A 25,520-nucleotide genomic window follows, 5' to 3' on the forward strand; every position below is an offset into this window, starting at 1 on the left:
TGTGGTGACAGTCTCTTTACTTATATAGGAGATAGGGCACTTATAATGTGGTGACAGAGTCTCTTTACTTATATAAGAGATAGGACACTTATAATGTGGTGACAGCCTCTTTACTTATATAGGAGATAGGACACTTATAATGTGGTGACAGAGCCTCTTTACTTATATAGGAGATAGGACACTTATAATGTGGTGACAGAGTCTCTTTACTTATATAGGAGATAGGGCACTTATAATGTGGTGACAGAGCCTCTTTACTTATATAGGAGATAGGGCACTTATAATGTAGTGACAGAGCCTCATTACTTATATAGGAGATAGGACACTTATAATGTGGTGACAGAGCCTCTTTACTTATATAGAAGATAGGGCACTTATAATGTGGTGACAGTCTCTTTACTTATATAGGAGATAGGACACTTATAATGTGGTGACAGAGCCTCTTTACTTATATAGGAGATAGGGCACTTATAGTGTGGTGACAGAGCCTCTTTACTTATATAGGAGATAGGACACTTATAATGTGGTGACAGAGCCCCTTTACTTATATAGGAGATAGGGCACTTATAATGTGGTGACAGAGCCTCATTACTTATATAGGAGATAGGGCACTTATAATGTGGTGACAGCCTCTTTACTTATATAGGAGATAGGACACTTATAATGTGGTGACAGAGCCTCTTTACTTATATAGGAGATAGGGCACTTATAGTGTGGTGACAGAGCCTCTTTACTTATATAGGAGATAGGACACTTATAATGTGGTGACAGCCTCTTTACTTATATAGGAGATAGGACACTTATAATGTGGTGACAGAGCCTCTTTACTTATATAGGAGATAGGACACTTATAATGTGGTGACAGAGCCTCTTTACTTATATAGGAGACAGGGCACTTATAATGTGGTGACAGAGCCTCTTTACTTATATAGGAGATAGGACACTTATAATGTGGTGACAGAGTCTAATTACTTATATAGGAGATAGGACACTTATAATGTGGTGACAGAGCCTCTTTACTTATATAGGAGATAGGGCACTTATAAGGTGGTGACAGAGTCTCTTTACTTATATAGGAAACAGGACACTTATAATGTGGTGACAGAGCCTCTTTACTTATATAGGAGATAGGACACTTATAATGTGGTGACAGAGTCTCTTTACTTATATAGGAGATAGGGCACTTATAATGTGGTGACAGAGCCTCTTTACTTATATAGGAGATAGGGCACTTATAATGTGGTGACAGAGTCTCTTTACTTATATAGGAGATAGGACACTTATAATGTGGTGACAGAGCCTCTTTACTTATATAGGAGATAGGACACTTATAATGTGGTGACAGAGCCTCTTTACTTATATAGGAGATAGGGCACTTATAATGTGGTGACAGAGCCTCTTTACTTATATAGGAGATAGGACACTTATAATGTGGTGACAGCCTCTTTATTTATATAGGAGATAGGACACTTATAATGCGGTGACAGAGCCTCTTTACTTATATAGGAGATAGGACACTTATAATGTGGTGACAGAGTCTCTTTACTTATATAGGAGATAGGGCACTTATAATGTGGTGACAGAGTCTCTTTACTTATATAGGAGATAGGACACTTATAATGTGGTGACAGAGCCTCTTTACTTATATAGGAGATAGGGCACTTATAATGTGGTGACAGAGCCTCTTTACTTATATAGGAGATAGGGCACTTATAATGTGGTGACAGCCTCTTTACTTATATAGGAGATAGGACACTTATAATGTGGTGACAGAGTCTCTTTACTTATATAGGAGATAGGGCACTTATAATGTGGTGACAGAGTCTCTTTACTTATATAGGAGATAGGACACTTATAATGTGGTGACAGAGCCTCTTTACTTATATAGGAGATAGGGCACTTATAATGTGGTGACAGCCTCTTTACTTATATAGGAGATAGGGCACTTATAATGTGGTGACAAAGTCTCTTTACTTATATAGGAGATAGGACACTTATAGTGTGGTGACAGAGCCTCTTTACTTATATAGGAGATAGGACACTTATAATGTGGTGACAGAGCCTCTTTACTTATATAGGAGATAGGGCACTTATAATGTGGTGACAGAGCCTCTTTACTTATATAGGAGATAGGACACTTATAATGTGGTGACAGAGCCTCTTTACTTATATAGGAGATAGGGCACTTATAATGTGGTGACAGAGTCTCTTTACTTATATAGGAGATAGGACACTTATAATGTGGTGACAGCCTCTTTACTTATATAGGAGATAGGGCACTTATAACGTGGTGACAGAGCCTCTTTACTTATATAGGAGATAGGGCACTTATAATGTGGTGACAGAGTCTCTTTACTTATATAGGAAACAGGACACTTATAATGTGGTGACAGAGCCTCTTTACTTATATAGGAGATAGGACACTTATAATGTGGTGACAGAGCCTCTTTACTTATATAGGAGATAGGGCACTTATAATGTGGTGACAGCCTCTTTACTTATATAGGAGATAGGACACTTATAATGTGGTGACAGAGTCTCATTACTTATATAGGAGATAGGGCACTTATAGTGTGGTGACAGCCTCTTTACTTATATAGGAGATAGGGCACTTATAACGTGGTGACAGAGCCTCTTTACTTATATAGGAGATAGGGCACTTATAATGTGGTGACAGTGTCTCTTTACTTATATAGGAGATAGGGCACTTATAATGTGGTGACAGAGTCTCATTACTTATATAGGAGATAGGACACTTATAATGTGGTGACAGAGCCTCTTTACTTATATAGGAGATAGGACACTTATAATGTGGTGACAGAGCCTCTTTACTTATATAGGAGATAGGACACTTATAATGTGGTGACAGAGTCTCATTACTTATATAGGAGATAGGGCACTTATAATGTGGTGACAGAGTCTCTTTACTTATATAGGAGATAGGACACTTATAATGTGGTGACAGAGCCTCTTTACTTATATAGGAGATAGGGCACTTATAATGTGGTGACAGTGTCTCTTTACTTATATAGGAGATAGGGCACTTATAATGTGGTGACAGAGTCTCATTACTTATATAGGAGATAGGACACTTATAATGTGGTGACAGCCTCTTTACTTATATAGGAGATAGGACACTTATAATGTGGTGACAGAGCCTCTTTACTTATATAGGAGATAGGACACTTATAATGTGGTGACAGAGTCTCTTTACTTATATAGGAGATAGGGCACTTATAATGTGGTGACAGAGCCTCTTTACTTATATAGGAGATAGGGCACTTATAATGTAGTGACAGAGCCTCATTACTTATATAGGAGATAGGACACTTATAATGTGGTGACAGAGCCTCTTTACTTATATAGAAGATAGGGCACTTATAATGTGGTGACAGCCACTTTACTTATATAGGAGATAGGACACTTATAATGTGGTGACAGAGCCTCTTAACTTATATAGGAGATAGGGCACTTATAGTGTGGTGACAGAGCCTCTTTACTTATATAGGAGATAGGACACTTATAATGTGGTGACAGAGCCCCTTTACTTATATAGGAGATAGGGCACTTATAATGTGGTGACAGAGCCTCATTACTTATATAGGAGATAGGGCACTTATAATGTGGTGACAGCCTCTTTACTTATATAGGAGATAGGACACTTATAATGTGGTGACAGAGCCTCTTTACTTATATAGGAGATAGGGCACTTATAGTGTGGTGACAGAGCCTCTTTACTTATATAGGAGATAGGACACTTATAATGTGGTGACAGCCTCTTTACTTATATAGGAGATGGGACACTTATAATGTGGTGACAGAGCCTCTTTACTTATATAGGAGATAGGACACTTATAATGTGGTGACAGAGTCTCTTTACTTATATAGGAGATAGGACACTTATAATGTGGTGACAGAGTCTCTTTACTTATATAGGAGATAGGGCACTTATAATGTGGTGACAGAGTCTCTTTACTTATATAGGAGATAGGACACTTATAATGTGGTGACAGAGCCTCTTTACTTATATAGGAGATAGGGCACTTATAATGTGGTGACAGCCTCTTTACTTATATAGGAGATAGGACACTTATAATGTGGTGACAGAGTCTCTTTACTTATATAGGAGATAGGGCACTTATAATGTGGTGACAGAGTCTCTTTACTTATATAGGAGATAGGACACTTATAATGTGGTGACAGAGCCTCTTTACTTATATAGGAGATAGGGCACTTATAATGTGGTGACAGCCTCTTTACTTATATAGGAGATAGGGCACTTATAATGTGGTGACAAAGTCTCTTTACTTATATAGGAGATAGGACACTTATAGTGTGGTGACAGAGCCTCTTTACTTATATAGGAGATAGGACACTTATAATGTGGTGACAGAGCCTCTTTACTTATATAGGAGATAGGGCACTTATAATGTGGTGACAGAGCCTCTTTACTTATATAGGAGATAGGGCACTTATAATGTGGTGACAGAGCCTCTTTACTTATATAGGAGATAGGACACTTATAATGTGGTGACAGAGTCTCTTTACTTATATAGGAGATAGGACACTTATAATGTGGTGACAGAGCCTCTTTACTTATATAGGAGATAGGGCACTTATAATGTGGTGACAGAGTCTCTTTACTTATATAGGAGATAGGACACTTATAATGTGGTGACAGCCTCTTTACTTATATAGGAGATAGGGCACTTATAACGTGGTGACAGAGCCTCTTTACTTATATAGGAGATAGGGCACTTATAATGTGGTGACAGAGTCTCTTTACTTATATAGGAAACAGGACACTTATAATGTGGTGACAGAGCCTCTTTACTTATATAGGAGATAGGACACTTATAATGTGGTGACAGAGCCTCTTTACTTATATAGGAGATAGGGCACTTATAATGTGGTGACAGCCTCTTTACTTATATAGGAGATAGGACACTTATAATGTGGTGACAGAGTCTCATTACTTATATAGGAGATAGGGCACTTATAATGTGGTGACAGCCTCTTTACTTATATAGGAGATAGGACACTTATAATGTGGTGACAGAGCCTCTTTACTTATATAGGAGATAGGGCACTTATAATGTGGTGACAGAGCCTCTTTACTTATATAGGAGATAGGGCAGTTATAATGTGGTGACAGCCTCTTTACTTATATAGGAGATAGGGCACTTATAATGTGGTGACAGAGCCTCTTTACTTATATAGGAGATAGGGCACTTATAATGTGGTGACAGAGTCTCTTTACTTATATAGGAGATAGGACACTTATAATGTGGTGACAGAGCCTCTTTACTTATATAGGAGATAGGGCACTTATAATGTGGTGACAGTCTCTTTACTTATATAGGAGATAGGACACTTATAATGTGGTGACAGAGTCTCTTTACTTATATAAGAGATAGGACACTTATAATGTGGTGACAGCCTCTTTACTTATATAGGAGATAGGACACTTATAATGTGGTGACAGAGCCTCTTTACTTATATAGGAGATAGGACACTTATAATGTGGTGACAGAGTCTCTTTACTTATATAGGAGATAGGGCACTTATAATGTGGTGACAGAGCCTCTTTACTTATATAGGAGATAGGGCACTTATAATGTAGTGACAGAGCCTCATTACTTATATAGGAGATAGGACACTTATAATGTGGTGACAGAGCCTCTTTACTTATATAGAAGATAGGGCACTTATAATGTGGTGACAGCCTCTTTACTTATATAGGAGATAGGACACTTATAATGTGGTGACAGAGCCTCTTTACTTATATAGGAGATAGGGCACTTATAGTGTGGTGACAGAGCCCCTTTACTTATATAGGAGATAGGGCACTTATAATGTGGTGACAGAGCCTCATTACTTATATAGGAGATAGGGCACTTATAATGTGGTGACAGCCTCTTTACTTATATAGGAGATAGGACACTTATAATGTGGTGACAGAGCCTCTTTACTTATATAGGAGATAGGGCACTTATAGTGTGGTGACAGAGCCTCTTTACTTATATAGGAGATAGGACACTTATAATGTGGTGACAGCCTCTTTACTTATATAGGAGATAGGACACTTATAATGTGGTGACAGAGTCTCTTTACTTATATAGGAGATAGGACACTTATAATGTGGTGACAGCCTCTTTACTTATATAGGAGACAGGGCACTTATAATGTGGTGACAGAGCCTCTTTACTTATATAGGAGATAGGACACTTATAATGTGGTGACAGAGTCTAATTACTTATATAGGAGATAGGACACTTATAATGTGGTGACAGAGCCTCTTTACTTATATAGGAGATAGGGCACTTATAAGGTGGTGACAGAGTCTCTTTACTTATATAGGAAACAGGACACTTATAATGTGGTGACAGAGCCTCTTTACTTATATAGGAGATAGGACACTTATAATGTGGTGACAGAGTCTCTTTACTTATATAGGAGATAGGGCACTTATAATGTGGTGACAGAGCCTCTTTACTTATATAGGAGATAGGGCACTTATAATGTGGTGACAGAGTCTCTTTACTTATATAGGAGATAGGACACTTATAATGTGGTGACAGAGTCTCTTTACTTATATGGGAGATAGGACACTTATAATGTGGTGACAGAGTCTCTTTACTTATATAGGAGATAGGACACTTATAATGTGGTGACAGAGCCTCTTTACTTATATAGGAGATAGGACACTTATAATGTGGTGACAGAGCCTCTTTACTTATATAGGAGATAGGGCACTTATAATGTGGTGACAGAGCCTCTTTACTTATATAGGAGATAGGACACTTATAATGTGGTGACAGCCTCTTTATTTATATAGGAGATAGGACACTTATAATGCGGTGACAGAGCCTCTTTACTTATATAGGAGATAGGACACTTATAATGTGGTGACAGAGTCTCTTTACTTATATAGGAGATAGGGCACTTATAATGTGGTGACAGAGTCTCTTTACTTATATAGGAGATAGGACACTTATAATGTGGTGACAGAGCCTCTTTACTTATATAGGAGATAGGGCACTTATAATGTGGTGACAGAGCCTCTTTACTTATATAGGAGATAGGGCACTTATAATGTGGTGACAGCCTCTTTACTTATATAGGAGATAGGACACTTATAATGTGGTGACAGAGTCTCTTTACTTATATAGGAGATAGGGCACTTATAATGTGGTGACAGAGTCTCTTTACTTATATAGGAGATAGGACACTTATAATGTGGTGACAGAGCCTCTTTACTTATATAGGAGATAGGGCACTTATAATGTGGTGACAGCCTCTTTACTTATATAGGAGATAGGGCACTTATAATGTGGTGACAAAGTCTCTTTACTTATATAGGAGATAGGACACTTATAGTGTGGTGACAGAGCCTCTTTACTTATATAGGAGATAGGACACTTATAATGTGGTGACAGAGCCTCTTTACTTATATAGGAGATAGGGCACTTATAATGTGGTGACAGAGCCTCTTTACTTATATAGGAGATAGGACACTTATAATGTGGTGACAGAGCCTCTTTACTTATATAGGAGATAGGGCACTTATAATGTGGTGACAGAGTCTCTTTACTTATATAGGAGATAGGACACTTATAATGTGGTGACAGCCTCTTTACTTATATAGGAGATAGGGCACTTATAACGTGGTGACAGAGCCTCTTTACTTATATAGGAGATAGGGCACTTATAATGTGGTGACAGCCTCTTTACTTATATAGGAAACAGGACACTTATAATGTGGTGACAGAGCCTCTTTACTTATATAGGAGATAGGGCACTTATAATGTGGTGACAGCCTCTTTACTTATATAGGAGATAGGACACTTATAATGTGGTGACAGAGTCTCATTACTTATATAGGAGATAGGGCACTTATAGTGTGGTGACAGCCTCTTTACTTATATAGGAGATAGGGCACTTATAACGTGGTGACAGAGCCTCTTTACTTATATAGGAGATAGGGCACTTATAATGTGGTGACAGAGCCTCTTTACTTATATAGGAGATAGGACACTTATAATGTGGTGACAGAGCCTCTTTACTTATATAGGAGATAGGGCACTTATAATGTGGTGACAGAGTCTCTTTACTTATATAGGAGATAGGACACTTATAATGTGGTGACAGAGCCTCTTTACTTATATAGGAGATAGGACACTTATAATGTGGTGACAGAGCCTCTTTACTTATATAGGAGATAGGACACTTATAATGTGGTGACAGAGCCTCTTTACTTATATAGGAGATAGGGCACTTATAATGTGGTGACAGAGCCTCTTTACTTATATAGGAGATAGGACACTTATAATGTGGTGACAGAGCCTCTTTACTTATATAGGAGATAGGGCACTTATAATGTGGTGACAGAGTCTCTTTACTTATATAGGAGATAGGACACTTATAATGTGGTGACAGAGCCTCTTTACTTATATAGGAGATAGGACACTTATAATGTGGTGACAGAGTCTCTTTACTTATATAGGAGATAGGACACTTATAATGTGGTGACAGAGCCTCTTTACTTATATAGGAGATAGGACACTTATAATGTGGTGACAGAGCCTCTTTACTTATATAGGAGATAGGGCACTTATAATGTGGTGACAGAGCCTCTTTACTTATATAGGAGATAGGACACTTATAATGTGGTGACAGAGCCTCTTTACTTATATAGGAGATAGGACACTTATAATGTGGTGACAGAGCCTCTTTACTTATATAGGAGATAGGACACTTATAATGTGGTGACAGAGCCTCTTTACTTATATAGGAGATAGGACACTTATAATGTGGTGACAGAGGCTCTTTACTTATATAGGAGATAGGGCACTTATAATGTGGAGACAGAGCCTCTTTACTTATATAGGAGATAGGGCACTTATAATGTAGTGACAGAGCCTCTTTACTTATATAGGAGATAGGACACTTATAATGTGGAGACAGAGCCTCTTTACTTATATAGGAGATAGGACACTTATAATGTGGAGACAGAGCCTCTTTACTTATATAGGAGATAGGACACTTATAATGTGGTGACAGAGCCTCTTTACTTATATAGGAGATAGGACACTTATAATGTGGTGACAGAGTCTCTTTACTTATATAGGAGATAGGACATTTATAATGTGGTGACAGCCTCTTTACTTATATAGGAGATAGGACACTTATAATGTGGTGACAGAGCCTCTTTACTTATATAGGAGATAGGGCACTTATAATGTGGAGACAGAGCCTCTTTACTTATATAGGAGATAGGGCACTTATAATGTAGTGACAGAGCCTCTTTACTTATATAGGAGATAGGACACTTATAATGAGGTGACAGAGCCTCTTTACTTATATAGGAGATAGGGCACTTATAATGTGGAGACAGAGCCTCTTTACTTATATAGGAGATAGGGCAGTTATAATGTGGTGACAGAGCCTCTTTACTTATATAGGAGATAGGACACTTATAATGTGGTGACAGAGCCTCTTTACTTATATAGGAGATAGGACACTTATAATGTGGTGACAGCCTCTTTACTTATATAGGAGATAGGGCACTTATAATGAGTTGACAGAGCCTCTTTACTTATATAGGAGATAGGACACTTATAATGTGGTGACAGAGCCTCTTTACTTATATAGGAGATAGGACACTTATAATGTGGAGACAGAGCCTCTTTACTTATATAGGAGATAGGACACTTATAATGTGGAGACAGAGCCTCTTTACTTATATAGGAGATAGGGCACTTATAATGTGGTGACAGAGCCTCTTTACTTATATAGGAGATAGGACACTTATAATGTGGTGACAGCCTCTTTACTTATATAGGAGATAGGACACTTATAACGTGGTGACAGAGCCTCTTTACTTATATGGGAGATAGGGCACTTATAATGTGGTGACAGAGCCTCTTTACTTATATAGGAGATAGGACACTTATAATGTGGTGACAGAGCCTCTTTACTTATATAGGAGATAGGGCACTTATAATGTGGTGACAGAGCCTCTTTACTTATATAGGAGATAGGACACTTATAATGTGGTGACAGAGTCTCATTACTTATATAGGAGATAGGGCACTTATAATGTGGTGACAGAGCCTCTTTACTTATATGGGAGATAGGACACTTATAATGTGGTGACAGAGTCTCTTTACTTATATAGGAGATAGGACACTTATAATGTGGTGACAGAGCCTCTTTACTTATATAGGAGATAGGACACTTATAATGTGGTGACAGAGTCTCTTTACTTATATAGGAGATAGGACACTTATAATGTGGTGACAGAGTCTCTTTACTTATATAGGAGATAGCGCACTTATAATGTGGTGACAGAGCCTCTTTACTTATATAGGAGATAGGGCACTTATAATGTGGTGACAGAGTCTCTTTACCTATATAGGAGATAGGGCACTTATAATGTGGTGACAGTCTCTTTACTTATATGGGAGATAGGGCACTTATAATGTGGTGACAGAGTCTCTTTACTTATATAGGAGATAGGACACTTATAATGTGGTGACAGAGCCTCTTTACTTATATAGGAGATAGGGCACTTATAATGTGGTGACAGAGTCTCTTTACCTATATAGGAGATAGGGCACTTATAATGTGGTGACAGTCTCTTTACTTATATGGGAGATAGGGCACTTATAATGTGGTGACAGAGTCTCTTTACTTATATAGGAGATAGGACACTTATAATGTGGTGACAGAGCCTCATTACTTATATAGGAGATAGGGCACTTATAATGTGGTGACAGAGCCTCTTTACTTATATAGGAGATAGGACACTTATAATGTGGTGACAGAGCCTCTTTACTTATATAGGAGATAGGACACTTATAATGTGGTGACAGAGCCTCTTTACTTATATGGGAGATAGGGCACTTATAATGTGGTGACAGAGTCTCTTTACTTATATAGGAGATAGGACACTTATAATGTGGAGACAGAGCCTCTTTACTTATATAGGAGATAGGACACTTATAATGTGGTGACAGAGTCTCTTTACTTATATAGGAGATAGGACACTTATAATGTGGTGACAGAGCCTCTTTACTTATATAGGAGATAGGACACTTATAATGTGGTGACAGCCTCTTTACTTATATAGGAGATAGGGCACTTATAATGAGTTGACAGAGCCTCTTTACTTATATAGGAGATAGGGCACTTATAATGTGGTGACAGAGTCTCATTACTTATATAGGAGATAGGACACTTATAATGTGGTGACAGAGCCTCTTTACTTATATAGGAGATAGGACACTTATAATGTGGAGACAGAGCCTCTTTACTTATATAGGAGATAGGGCACTTATAATGTGGTGACAGAGCCTCTTTACTTATATAGGAGATAGGACACTTATAATGTGGTGACAGCCTCTTTACTTATATGGGAGATAGGGCACTTATAATGTGGTGACAGAGCCTCTTTACTTATATAGGAGATAGGACACTTATAATGTGGTGACAGAGCCTCTTTACTTATATAGGAGATAGGGCACTTATAATGTGGTGACAGAGCCTCTTTACTTATATGGGAGATAGGACACTTATAATGTGGTGACAGAGTCTCTTTACTTATATAGGAGATAGGACACTTATAATGTGGTGACAGAGCCTCTTTACTTATATAGGAGATAGGACACTTATAATGTGGTGACAGAGTCTCTTTACTTATATAGGAGATAGGACACTTATAATGTGGTGACAGAGTCTCTTTACTTATATAGGAGATAGCGCACTTATAATGTGGTGACAGAGCCTCTTTACTTATATAGGAGATAGGGCACTTATAATGTGGTGACAGAGTCTCTTTACCTATATAGGAGATAGGGCACTTATAATGTGGTGACAGTCTCTTTACTTATATGGGAGATAGGACACTTATAATGTGGTGACAGAGCCTCTTTACTTATATAGGAGATAGGGCACTTATAATGTGGTGACAGAGCCTCTTTACTTATATGGGAGATAGGACACTTATAATGTGGTGACAGAGTCTCTTTACTTATATAGGAGATAGGACACTTATAATGTGGTGACAGAGCCTCTTTACTTATATAGGAGATAGGACACTTATAATGTGGTGACAGAGCCTCTTTACTTATATGGGAGATAGGGCACTTATAATGTGGTGACAGAGTCTCTTTACTTATATAGGAGATAGGACACTTATAATGTGGAGACAGAGCCTCTTTACTTATATAGGAGATAGGACACTTATAATGTGGTGACAGAGTCTCTTTACTTATATAGGAGATAGGACACTTATAATGTGGTGACAGAGCCTCTTTACTTATATAGGAGATAGGACACTTATAATGTGGTGACAGAGCCTCTTTACTTATATAGGAGATAGGGCACGTATAATGGCGTCCGGCTATGCCATCGACGGAAGCCTAGTGGGTCCTGACGAAGTCAGGACCCACTATTCTTGCTGTCAGTGAGTAGCTGACCACTCCAATACACTGCACTACGCATGTAGTGCAGTGTATTAGAATAGCGATCAGGGCCTCCTGCCCTCAAGTCCCCTAGTGGGACAAAGTAATAAAGTAAAAAAAAGATGTGTAAAAATAAGAAAATAAAAGTTTTAAAAGTATTAAAAGTAAAAATCCCCCCTTTTCCCTTATCAGTCCTTTATTATTAATAAAAATATATAAACAAACAAATAAACTATACATAATTGGTATCGCCGCGTCCGTAACGGCCTGAACTACAAAATTATTTAGTTATTTATCCCGCGCGGTGAACGCCGTAAAAGAAAATAATAATAGACCGTACCACAATCACAATTGTTTGGTCACTTCACATCCCAAAAAATGGAATAAAAAGAGATCAAAAAGTCGCATGTACCTAAAAATGCTCCTGATCGAAACTACAGTTCGTTACGCAAAAAATAAGTCCTCGCACGGCTTTCTTGATGGAAAAATAAAAAAGTTCTGGCTCTTAGAATAAGGTAACACAAAAAGGGAATGGTTTTTTCCAAAACGTATTTTATTGTGCAAACGCCATAATACATAAAAAACCTATAAACATCTGGTGTCACCGTAATCGTATCGCCCCGCAGAATAAAGTCAATGTGTCATTTATAGCGCACGGTGAACGCTGTAAAAAAAATAGAATAAAAACTGATCAAACAGCCGCATGCACCCCATGAAAACTGCAATGAATTCCTCAAGGGGTCTAGTTTCCAAAATGGGGTCACTTTTGGGGGGTTTCCACTGTTTTGGCACCACAAGACCTCTTCAAACCGGACATGGTGCCTAATAAAAAGGAGGCCTCAAAATCCACTAGGTCTTCCTTTGCTTCTGAGGCCGGTGCTTCAGTCCATTACCGCACTAGAGCCACATGTGGGATATTTCTCAAAACTGCAGAATCTGGGCAATACATTTTGAGTTGCGTTTCTCTGGTAAAACCTTTTGTGTTATAGAAAAAAAATTGCATAAAAAGGATTTTCTGACAAAAATAAATATGTAAATTTCACCTCTACTTTGCTCTAAATTCCTGTGAAACACCTAAAGGGTTCATAAACTTTCTAAATGCTGTTGTGAATACTTTGAGGGGTCTAGTTTCTAAAATGGGGTGTTTCATAGGGGTGTCTAATATATGGGCCCCTCAAAGCAACTTCAGAAATGAAGTGGAACCTAAAAAAAAAAAAAAAATAAGGCAATAATTTGCTTCTCCTGATGAGCATGGCCTACTCCAAGACGAACCCAGTTTTGCCCGTTTGTATAAACGGAGACCCCTATTAGACCGTTTCAGTGTCCGGTTTTCCCAAGCATACACCCCCGAGAAGTGTATTTCTATTGAGGAGTCCTTGGTACATTTTAAAGGGAGGCTTCAATTCCGCGAGTACCTGCCGAGTAAGAGGGCAAGGTATGGCGTGAAGATGTATAAGCGGTGCGAGAGTGCATCAGGGTATACCTACAAATTTAGGATATATGAAGGGAAGGACACCAGTATTCAGCCCCCAGAATGCCCTCCCCCCCCTTACTGGGAGTTAATGCAAAAATTGTGTGGGATTTGGTGCACCCACTGCTAGACCAGGGTTACCACCTCTACCTGGATAATTTTTATACCAGCGTCCCTCTCTTCAACTGCCTCGCTTCCAGAAGTCATGCGGCACCGCTAGAAGAAATCTGAGAGGCCTCCCTAAGACTCTGCTTGGGCAAACACTCAGAGGGGGTGAGAGCAGGGCACAATCTAGCAGCAACATATTGTGTGTCAAGTACAAGGACAAGAGAGATGTCACACCAGTACCCATGTACCTGTACGAGGTACCAGTACAAAGACCCCTAAACCAGACTGCATCCTGGACTACAGTAGGTACATGGGAGGGGTGGACTTGTTAGATCAAGCCCTGAAGCCCTACAGCGCCATGCGGTGTGGTATAAGAAGCTGGCCGTGCACATCATACAGATGGCATTGTACAATGTGTACGTGTTACGTCGATGTACAGGCCAGAGGGGAACTTTCCTAAAATTTCAAGAGGTGGTTATCAAGAAACTAATTTTTAGGGACCAAGAAGGGGGGGGGCACCCAGTACTTCTGGAAGCATGGCCACACGCATCATACCAGGGCAACACTTTCCAGGAGAAGTTCCCCAAACTGGCAAGAAAGGAAAAAGTGAAAATAGGTACAAAGTCTGCTATAAGAGGGGGATAAGGAAGGACACAATATATCAATGTGACACGTGTCCCGAAAAACTAAGGCTCCATATGAAAGAGTGCTTCAAAATTTATCATACATCCTGTAAAGGATTTGCCAGACACAGGTTCTGTGTCGACGCCCGTGGGCAATCAGTCTGCACCTGCTCCTATGTCTGTGAGACTGACTCCATCTTCCACCACTCAGGATGTCAGGCTTAGGAGTGGGAGAGCCTATCACAGCCTGGCCAGACGGAGCTAGTTCCCGCCCACTGTCTATTTATAGCTGCCTTTCCTGTTCCTCCTTTGCCTGTGATTCTTCTATGCTTGTTTCCTGGCTTGCTGCTGCTGCTGCTTGTACTACTGATCCTCTGCTTGTTATTGACCTTGGCTTTCTGACAACTCTCCTGCTCAGCGTTTTGTACCTTGCTCACTCCTTGTTTGACTCGGCTCGTTCACCACTCTTGTTGCTCACGGTGTCTCCGTGGGCAGCTGCCCCGTTTCCCTATCTTCTGTGTACCCCTGTCTGTTTTGTCTGTCTTGCACTTACTGAGCGTAGGGACCGTCGCCCAGTTGTACCCTGTCGCTTAGGACGGGTCGTTGCAAGTAGGCAGGGACTGAGTGGCGGGTAGATTAGGGCTCACCTGTCTGTCTCCCTACCTTGTCATTACACATCCCTTGATTTTTAATCTACCCCAGTTTTACTTACCCTGATGCACTCCGCACAGCTTATCCCCCCTTTCCCCTCTGAGCCCTGCTGCATGCCCAGGCAGCTGATAACAGCCACATGTAGGGTATTGCCATACCCGTGGGAACACACATTACAGTTTATAGGGTGTATGTCTCCGGTCAAAATGCTCACTACACCTCTAAATGAATGCCTTAAGGGGTGTAGTTTTTAAAATGGGGTCACTTCTTGGAGGTTTCAACTGTACTGTTACCTCAGGGGCTTCTGCATACATGACTTCGCACCAGAAAATCCCCAGTAGGCCAAATGGTGGTCCTTTCCTTCTGAGCCCTCCCATGGTCCCAAACGTCAGTTTATCACCACAAATTGGGCATTGCCGCACTCAGGACAAATTGGGCAACAAAATGGGGTATTTTATTTCTTGTGAAAATAAGAAATTTTCAGCCAAAACTACATATTATTGGAAAAAATAAATTTTGTTTGAATTCCCAGCCCAATTCAAATAAGTTATGTGAAAAAACTATGGGGTCAAAATGGTCACAACCCCAATAAATGAATTCCTTGAGGGGGTAGTTTCCAAAATGGGGTCACTTCTGGTGGGTTTCCATTGCTTTGATACCTCTGGGGCTCTGCAAATGCGACATGGCACCCGAAAACCAATCCAGCAAAATCTGGACTCCAAAGAACAAATAGTGCTCCTTTCCTTCTAAGCCCCCCTATGGGCCCAAACGGCAGTTTAGCACCACAAATGGGGTATTGCTGCACTCAGGACAAATTGGGCAACAAAATGGAGTGTTTTATTTCTTGTGAAAATAAGAAATTTTTAGCTAAAACTACATATTATTGGAAAATATATATTTTTTTTAAATTCCCAGCCCAATTCAAATAAGTTCTGTGAAGAAACTATGGGGTCTAAATGGTCACATTACCCATCAATTAATTCCTTGAGGGGTGTAGTTTCCAAAATGGGGTCACTTCTGGTGGGTTTCCATTGCTTTGATACCTCTGGGGCTCTGCAAATGCGACATTGCACCCGAAAACCAATCCAGCAAAATCTGCACTCCAAAGAACACACAGCGCTCCTTCCCTTCTGAGGCCACCCATGGGCCCAAACGGCAGTTTATCACCACAAATGGGTTATTGCTGCACTCAGGACAAATTGGGCAACAAAATGGGGTATTTTGTTCCTTGTGAAAATAAGAAATGTTGATGAAAAATGACATCTTATTGGAAAAAATGTATTTTTTTTTCATTTCACAGCCCAATTCAAATACGTGCTGTGTAAAAACTGTGGGGTCAAAATGGTAACAACAACCATAAATTAATTCCTTGAGGGGTGTAGTTTCCGAAATGGGGTCACTTCTGGTGGGTTTTCATTGCTTTGATATCTCTGGGGCTCTGCAAATGCGACATGGCACCCGAAAACCAATCCAGCAAAATCTGGACTCCAAAGAACAAATAGTGCTCCTTTCCTTCTAAGCCCCCCTATGGGCCCAAACGGCAGTTTATCACCACAAATGGGGTATTGCTGCACTCAGGACAAATTGGGCAACAAAATGGGGTATTTTGTTCCCTGTGAAAATAAGAAATTTTGATAAAAAATGACATCTTATTGGAAAAAATTACATTTTTTTAATTTCATAGCCCAATTCAAATACGTGCTGTGTAAAAACTGTGGGGTCAAAATGGTAACAACAACCATAAATGAATTCCTTGAGGGGTTTAGTTTCCGAAATGGGGTCACTTTTTGGGGATTCCTACTGTTTTGGCACCTCAACACCTCTTCAAACCTGGCATGCTGCCTAAAATATATTCTAATAAAAAAGAGGCCTCAAAATGCACTAGGCGCTTCTTTGCTTCTGGGGCTTGTGTTTCAGTCCACGAGCGCACTAGAGACACATGTGGGACATTTCTAAAAACTGCAGAATCTGGCAAAAACATATTTAGTATTGTTTTTCTGGTAAAAACTTCTGTGTTACAGAATTTTTTTTTATACAATTGAAATTCAGCAAGAAAAATTTAATTTGCAAATTTCACCTCTACTTTTCTTGAATTTCTGTGAAATGCCTGAAGGGTTAAATAAACTTTCTAAATGCTGTTTTGAATACTTTGATGAGTCTAGTTTTCAAAATGGGGTGTTTTATGGGGGTTTCTAATACATAGGCCTCTCAAAGCCACTTCGGAACTGAACAGGTACCTTAAAAAAGGGCTTTTGAAATTTTCTTAAAAATATGAGAAATTGCTGTTTATGTTCTAAGCCTTGTAACGTCCAAGAAAAATAAAAGAATGTTCAAAAAACTATGCCAATCTAAAGTAGACATATGGGAAATGTGAGCTAGTAACTATTTTGGGTGGTATAACTGTCTGTTTTACAAGCAGATGCATTTATATTTTGAAAAATGCTATTTTTTATAAATTTTCTCTAAATTTTGCAATTTTTCACCAATAAACACTGAATATATCGTCCAAATTTTGCCACTAACATAAAGCCCAATGTGTCACGAGAAAACAATCTCAGAATCGCTTGGATAGGTTTAAGCATTCCGACGTTATTACCACATAAAGTGAAATATGTCAGATTTCAAAAATGCGTCCTTAAGGGGTTAATAATGTAATTCCCCCCAAAAAATTTAGTTCAGGGACATTGGGGGTCCATTGATAGCAGTGGGATTTTGTACTGGAAAATGTAATTCCAGGACTTGATCACCCACAAATAAATAAAATCATAAAGAGTAAAATTTGTTTCAAGGTCTGAAAAAATATGCTCTATGACCTTTCCCAAAAGAAATCCTCCCTACTTGGAAATCCCACAAACTAAAAAGAAAATATAAATAAATCGACTCCCTAAAAAGACCCACACCCCCTTTTTTTTTTTTGTGTTAATATTAGTAATTGTAATCTGTGTGATCTGGTTTTGAAAGAGGGGTAGTTTCAAAGGCCTGGTTTTGATAGACACATGGGGAGTAAAAGCGGGTATCCCTACTCCTTCCCTGCTTACTACATACCCGGCACCTTTTTTGGAGATATTTTTGGGTCTCGGTGAAAGGGACGGGGTGTAAAAAGTGGCGCTCTGAAAGTCTGCGCACATATTCAGACTCGCAGGTATAGTGGAATCAAAACTCCTGCTCCTGGTACTGAAAAAAAGTGAGCGTTACTTAGGCCTTTTTAAAAAGAACAAAACTGTTATACGTAGTAATCTGAATTAAGGAGATTGGCACCTTTTTGTACTAGGCATATTTTTTCTTCACCGGGTAAGGTTGAAGCACCTGGTCTGAAAGATCTACACCCCCAATAAATTTGTTTCATTTTTACCCCATATCTGGCTCGTTTGGAGGGGATGAATTGACAAAAAGAAATACGGCCTTTAAAGCTCATAAGTGATTCATCTACAGATAAATCCCTTAGAAGGGCGATTAATGGCATTAATTTATTAAGCCAATCACAGCCTGGGTCATTTCTTGGGGGGACTTGGGAATTATTGGTAAAATACATGAACCGCATTAGGGCTTCATAGCGGTTTCTGGACATCACTGCTACAAATACAGGGATAGCGTGGACAGCACTAGAAGTCCAGTAGGACCGGACAGATGTTTTTGTTTTTTTAACCAAACCCAAATTGAGAGTAATGCCTAAAAATATTTTAATTTCTGGGACACTTGTGCCATTCCACATTCTTAAGTAAATAGATGCAGACTTTTGCAGAACAAATTAAATAGCATAAAGATTAGTCTGCTGGACAATTAATTGTAGGACTGTATCACATACGTATAAATAAAAAAAATCATAGGCTGTAATATTTGCAACATCGACATTAATTCCTGGAGTCGCTTCCATTTGGGGTACTTGGGGAGAAAACTATAGTGCGGGATCCCACATTGCAGGAGGGACTGCAACACTCAGCCCTGCACTTGACACCTCGACCTCGACGGCTGTATCTACCACCATAGGGCTATGGGGTCCAGTGGTAGAATTGGAATCGCCACTGTCGGAAAAAGGTTCCGCTTCTGAAGCGGTGTCGGTCTCTCAGAACTGTCGAAGCATAGTGAGGCTTGCTCCGCACGGTACATTCTCTGAGACATTATGTGTGGGTACATACACAAGCTCTATACGTCCTAATATAACCTAAAGTAAGCCTAAGAATAACACTAAGGCCGAGTTCCTACACGTAGCGGAAATTCCGCAGCATTTTCAGTAGCAGCAAAGTAGGTGAGATTTACCAAATCTCATGCCCACGCTGCGGAAAAAAACCTGCAGTGTAAACGTCAATAAATTTACCTGCGGTGCAGAATTTAATTCCGCAGCATGTCAAATTATTCTGAGTTATTGTTGATTTTCCATTGCGAGTATTCCCATTCAATTCAATGAGGATTCAAAACCCGCAACAGAAAGCCAAGTTTTGCGGCGTAATCGTAAAGATCGCACTTCCGGAAAAAAAAAACATACTTACCCAAAATGCCCTCCTTCCTCCTGGGATGACGTTGCGTCCCATATGACCCCTGCAGCCAATCACAGGCTGCAGCATCACAGTTCTTGCAATGTCATCCAGGGAGGCTGGAGCGGACATCAGAGGAGGGAGGGTGTAAGTATGAACGGCTTTTTTCCGCAGCGAATATTCCGTTAGAAAAACTGCACCACAATGTAGTGCGATTTTGGGACTAAATATACTGCGGGTTCTAGGTTGGACACGCTGCGTGATTTTTACGTAGCGTATCCGCCCCTGTGGGTACCCAGCTTAAAACTTTTTTTTTTCTTTTTTTTTGTTTTGCTTGTTTCGTTTTTGTTTTTTATAACAGACGTAAAAATAAAATAAAGCCCTAACCCTAATAAAGCCCTGATCTAGCCTTACAGCTAGTACTGCTATTACAGCCCTAAATCCTAACCTTAATCTATTATATAATATATATATATATATATATATATATATATATATATATATATATATATTAGGTAGAAAAAAGTTGCACTTCTTGACCGTCATCCACACGGTCCTGAATTGGATACACAAACGAGGAAATAGACGCAGCACTCCAAAAGTAGTTGCAAATATAGTGGTTTATTCACCCATGTACAGAAATAGCTATGTTTCAGTCCTCTCAGCAGGACCTTTGTCAAGCTTGACAAAGGTCCTGCTGAGAGGACTGAAACGTAGCTATTTCTGTACATGGGTGAATAAACCACTATCTTTGCAACTACTTTTGGAGTGCTGCGTCTATTTCCTCGTTTGTATATATATATGTATATATATATATATATATATATATATATATATATATATATATATACGTATGTATATATATAATTAGGTGATCGGGGTGTTTTTTTCGTAGTGCACACTGATCTACTTTTGATAGTTCATTGTACGACCGCAAAATAATTCCCAACAGTTGCCGGGTTCCTCGATCAGCACGGGGGGGGGGGGGGTCTATGGCTCTTCTTGTAGGGACAGTCCATCAGCATTTTGGTGTTGGCTTCCCCGTTTGTATTGGATGGAGAAGCTGTAAGGTTGTAAGGACAGGCTCCACCGCAGTAATCGTCCATTGTCCCCTGACCCTCGGTTCAGCCATGTGAGGGGATTGTGATCCGTTACAATTGTAAAGTCTCTGTCATAAAGGTATGGCTGTAATTTTGAGAGCCCATACGATGGCAGGGCACTGTCTTTCAATAGTGGCACAGGCAACTTCCCGATCTAGTAGTTTACGACTGATGAAAGCAACTGGATGTTCAAGCCCAGCCGCGTTTATCTGGCTAAGAACTGCTCCAATACCGTAGGTGGATGCATCTGTCTGCACAAGGAACCTGTGCTTGTAGTCTGGTGCGGCCAAGACAGGGGCAGTGGTGAGAGCCGTCTTTAATGCTATAAAGGCTTCCTCACAGGCAGGTGTCCACTTCACCATACTAGGCATGTTTTTGCGGGTCAGGTCATTTAGGGGCATTGCCAGGGAACTGAAATCGGAAACTCATTTTCGGTAGTAACTGGCGGTCCTCAAAAAGGCCAGTACTTGTTTCTTATTTTTAGAGGTAGGCCAGTTGCTAATGGCTTCCACCTTGGCAGGCTCAGGTCTTAGGTTCCCCCTCCTACTCTGTGCCCCAGATATTGCACCTCAGCCATACCCAACTGGCATTTATCAGGGCGAATTGTCAGTCCTGCTGCAAGAACATGGTCTAACACTATGCCTAAGTGTTTAAGATGTTCCTCCCATGATGTGCTGAAAATGGCAATATCATCCAAGTATGCACAGGCAAAGTCCTGACATTGTTCTAACAGCCGGTCTACCGATCTTTGGAAGGTTGCTGGGGCATTTTTCACCCCAAAGGGCATTCCCAGGAACTCAAGAGTCCAAAGGGGGTAATAAATGCAGATCGCTTCCGGGTGTCCTCTTTTAGGGGTATCTGCCAGTACCCCTTGCTCAAGTCTTATGTAGTTACAAATTAAACACTGGCCAGCCGATCCAACAGATCATCAATCTGGGGCATAGGGTACTCGTCACATTTGGTGGCATCATTTAGGCTCCGGTAATCTACGCAGAATCGCGTTGTGCCATCCTTTTTGGGAACCAGTATCAGAGGGGAGGCCCAGGGGCTCTGAGATGGCCTAATAATCCCAAGTTGTTTCATGTCCGCCAGTTCATTCTTGATCATGTCCCGAACGGCCTCAGGAACTCGGTAGCGGGCCTGCTGGATCGGGCGTTGTCCTGGAGTTTCCACGTGGTGGTTAGTGAGTGTTGTCCGTCCGGCGCTGAGGAAAACACGGAAGCCCTCGGTCCCAGCAAGCCGAGAATATCACCCTTTTGGATATTCAACAGATGGGGTCCCAGGGGCACTTGGTCCAGAGTACCCCCAGCTCGAGCCAGATATAGAAAGTCCGGGAGGGAGTTGTCTCCTTCCTTATCACTAGGGGGATAGCAAATGGCCAAAACAGGTAGGGACCGGTCGTGGTAATCTTTCAGCATGTTGATGTGGACAGTCTCTTGTCGCCGGCCACTAGGGTTCATGGCAATGACGTAATTAGTGTCATTACATTTTCGGATAACTCGGTAAGGGCCATCCCATGTTGCTTGAAGCTTGTTGGCAGGGGCAGCGATAATCATGAGCACTTGTTGCCCTTCAATAAATTCACGGGTCCTTGCTTTCCGATCATACCAGGTCTTCTGGCTATACTGGGCCCCTTGCAGGCGTTCTTTAGCCAAGGTCACTAGTCGGGTAAGGCGTTCTCAAAATTCCAGAACATAAGGAATGACAGGTACTCCAGTGTCGGTGATATCTCCCTCCCAGTATTCCTTTAGAAGGGTGAGGACCCCACGGACCCTTCGACCATAGAGCAGTTCGAAAGGGGAAAATCCGGTTGACTCTTGGGTAGGCAAACAGGAGATGTGGCAGGTATTGCTCCCAGTCCCGTTCAGTGTCTGCAAAGGCACGTAGCAAATTTTTAGGGTTCCATTAAAATGGTCACACAGTCCATTGGTTCGGGGTGGTATGGGGTGGTGCGAATGGCTCGGACGCCGCAGGAACTGGACCAAGTCTGACGTGAACTGGATCCCTTGATCTGATAGTATTTCACTGGGAAATCCTACTCGGGTGAAGACGGTAACAAGAGCCTCTGCTACCTTTATGGCTGTAATGCTGGACAGAGCCACGGCCTCAGGATACCGGTGGCATAATCCATCACCGTCAGGATATACTGTTTCCCTGTTCTGCTGGGGTGCACTAGAGTTCCTATTATATCTACAGCTAAAAGCTGAAATGGCTCCTCAATGATTGGCAGGGGTTGCATGGGTACCTTGTGACGGGCGCCTGGATGTCGCATCCATTGGCACAAATCACAGGTACGGCAGTATTGAACTATCGATTGCGAAATGCCAGGCCAGTAAAAGTTGTGGGTGAGTCTTTTCTCTGTCCGTTTCCTACCTTTATGTCTCAATAAGGGGATGTCATGAGCCAGTTGGAGTAGTTGCAGCCTATACTTTTGAGGGACAATGAGTTGCTTGGTAGTCACTTCAGGGATGATCCCACCCCGGGCCTCTACTAAACGATAATACAATCCCTTATCTCTGGTGATCCTATCCCCATTCTTTCCCTCCTGCCCAGTTTCTGCCCTTAGTTTAATAGCTGCCAAGGTCGGATCATCTTCTATTTCTTGCCTAAACTCTTCTCGGTCCCAAAAGTCCCCCAATGTAGAATCAGTTGATGCAGCTCTTACCAGTTCGGTTGGGGGTCCTGGAGGCTGCTCCACAGTCAATTCCGAAACTCTCTGTGCTTGGGCAGCTTGGTGTCGGGTGACGGCTCCCACAAAATGGCACTGTAATTCCCCAATGTCATTCCCAAGGAGAACATCCACAAGGAGTCCCCCCATAACACCAATCCAGAGTCTTTCCCCGTAACCATAATTCAAATGTACAGCAGCCTTCTGGATATATTTGCGAGTACACCCTACAAGTTCGATGGGTATTCCTGGGCCTTGATCGATTGCCTCTGGCCGAACAACACGGGGGTCAGCAATGGTCAGGAATGCCCCAGTGTCATCCTGCAGATGGCGCTGCCTTTGCTCTGGGTAACTTTGCGTAAGGGGTTGAATGCTATACATGCCAGAGGGTGTCTCCATGGTGCAGGGTTCAGCAGTCCACTCTGGTGGGGGTGGTGGTAACTCTTCCTCAGGCAGGATGGAGTGCACAAGATGCCGAGGGCGAGGGGGAAAAGATCGGAGCTCCCTTCGATTTCTTGAGGGGCACCTGGACTGTAAAGGGCCCGGCTGACCCCACCTATAACATTTACTTTCTGAGAACCTTCCATATCGTGGTCAGAATTGTGGGGTCCCCGGATTGTTTGGCCTGGTTGTCATCGGCCTGCGGATGGGTTGAGGGGCATATATGACAGGAGGTGCCCGGGGGGCTGGGTTCGGCTGAGGTTTATTGTCCAGCAGACTCCTCCACTGAGGTTTGATGGTTAGTGCCTCATCAGCCAGGGCTGCAGCTCTATTCAATGTTGATGGCTCCCATTCCCGGAACCATTTCCGTATTTCCTGGGGGCACTTGGCTTAAAACTGGAACCCATGCAGAATATCTTCCACAGTGAATCCACTTCCAGCCATCTCCGACACGCCTGGGACATTTTATGGGCATACATCCTAAAAGATCCTCCAGTAGTACAGGGAAGGTCTCAGAATTGGGCCCGATGTGAGTCTGGCATGACTACATAGTAATACAAAATAGTTTGTTTCACAATGTTTTAGTCCCGGTTCCACTGTGCGTCTAGGGTCCGGTATGCTTCTGCGGCTCCACCTTCAAGGAGCCCCACTAAAAAACGCATCCAATCAGAGGTGGGTACATCCAGCAGGGCGCTCTGATGTTCAAAGTCCTAGAAAAACCCTTCCACATCCCCAGTTACCTCATAAAATGTCTTGAAGTACTTCTGGGTGACCCGTAAAGGTTCCTGGATTCTCCGGTTCTCACCCCAGGTAATATTCTAGCCTCTTTCAGCCTCCATTGCAGCTTGTCTCTGTTTTTTGCCATGCGAGCAGCTTCCAACTATTACTCCGGAGTAACGACTGGTCCCAGATCTGCCATTTCCTCCTCTTACCACACCAACCATTGGCTCTTAGTGGTAAGAGCCCCTGTCTCTGGAGCATGTCCATTAGCCACCTGGGAGGAGGTGATCTGGCTAGCACTCACCAGTAGATCAATTAATGGCTTTTTAGATAGTCACTGGTAGTTCAGTCCAAGTTCTCGGGCTCGTTCTTGGAGACTAAGGACGGTCCAGTTACGGAACTCATTCGCTGGGTGGTTCTCCATGGGGCTGCGCTCTGTTGATCCCGCTTCTGACACCAGTTGTCATGGGGTTCGTTAGGTTAATATACGATCAACAGAGCCAGTGAAGACAGGGCAACTCCAACAGGATTTATTGTATCCAATGCTGACAGACCAGGTCGCCCTTCACGCAGGGACAGCACACAGTCCACAAAATCAGGTAAATACAGGAAACTCCTCAGAGCGCTGGCATCAGCTTCAGCTCTCATTAAAGTCTACATCCAGGAGATCCCTCTCTTCCCCACGTCAAGCCCTTATATACCCCTCAGGGGGAGGAACATCTTGGCAGTTTCTAGTCACCATTATTTGTTATAATGACTTTAGTTTGTATTTCTACTGTCTGTATGTGAGTTGTGGTCT

The 25,520-nt window shown here is 41.4% G+C and overlaps 1 protein-coding gene and 1 long non-coding RNA gene across 6 annotated transcripts in view; one reads left to right on the top strand and one right to left on the bottom strand.

The window, feature by feature from the left end:
• The window catches only part of LOC142671136 (oocyte zinc finger protein XlCOF8.4-like), a 143,101-nt gene that overhangs the window by 58,015 nt on the left and 59,566 nt on the right, over positions 1-25,520 (top strand). The gene's annotated exons all lie outside the window — the stretch shown is intronic.
• LOC142671140 (uncharacterized) overlaps positions 1-25,520 on the bottom strand; it is a 153,080-nt gene that overhangs the window by 41,199 nt on the left and 86,361 nt on the right. The window lies entirely within an intron of this gene.

Source organism: Rhinoderma darwinii (assembly GCF_050947455.1).
Source record: "Rhinoderma darwinii isolate aRhiDar2 chromosome 1 unlocalized genomic scaffold, aRhiDar2.hap1 SUPER_1_unloc_27, whole genome shotgun sequence".
Lineage (NCBI taxonomy): Eukaryota > Metazoa > Chordata > Amphibia > Anura > Rhinodermatidae > Rhinoderma > Rhinoderma darwinii.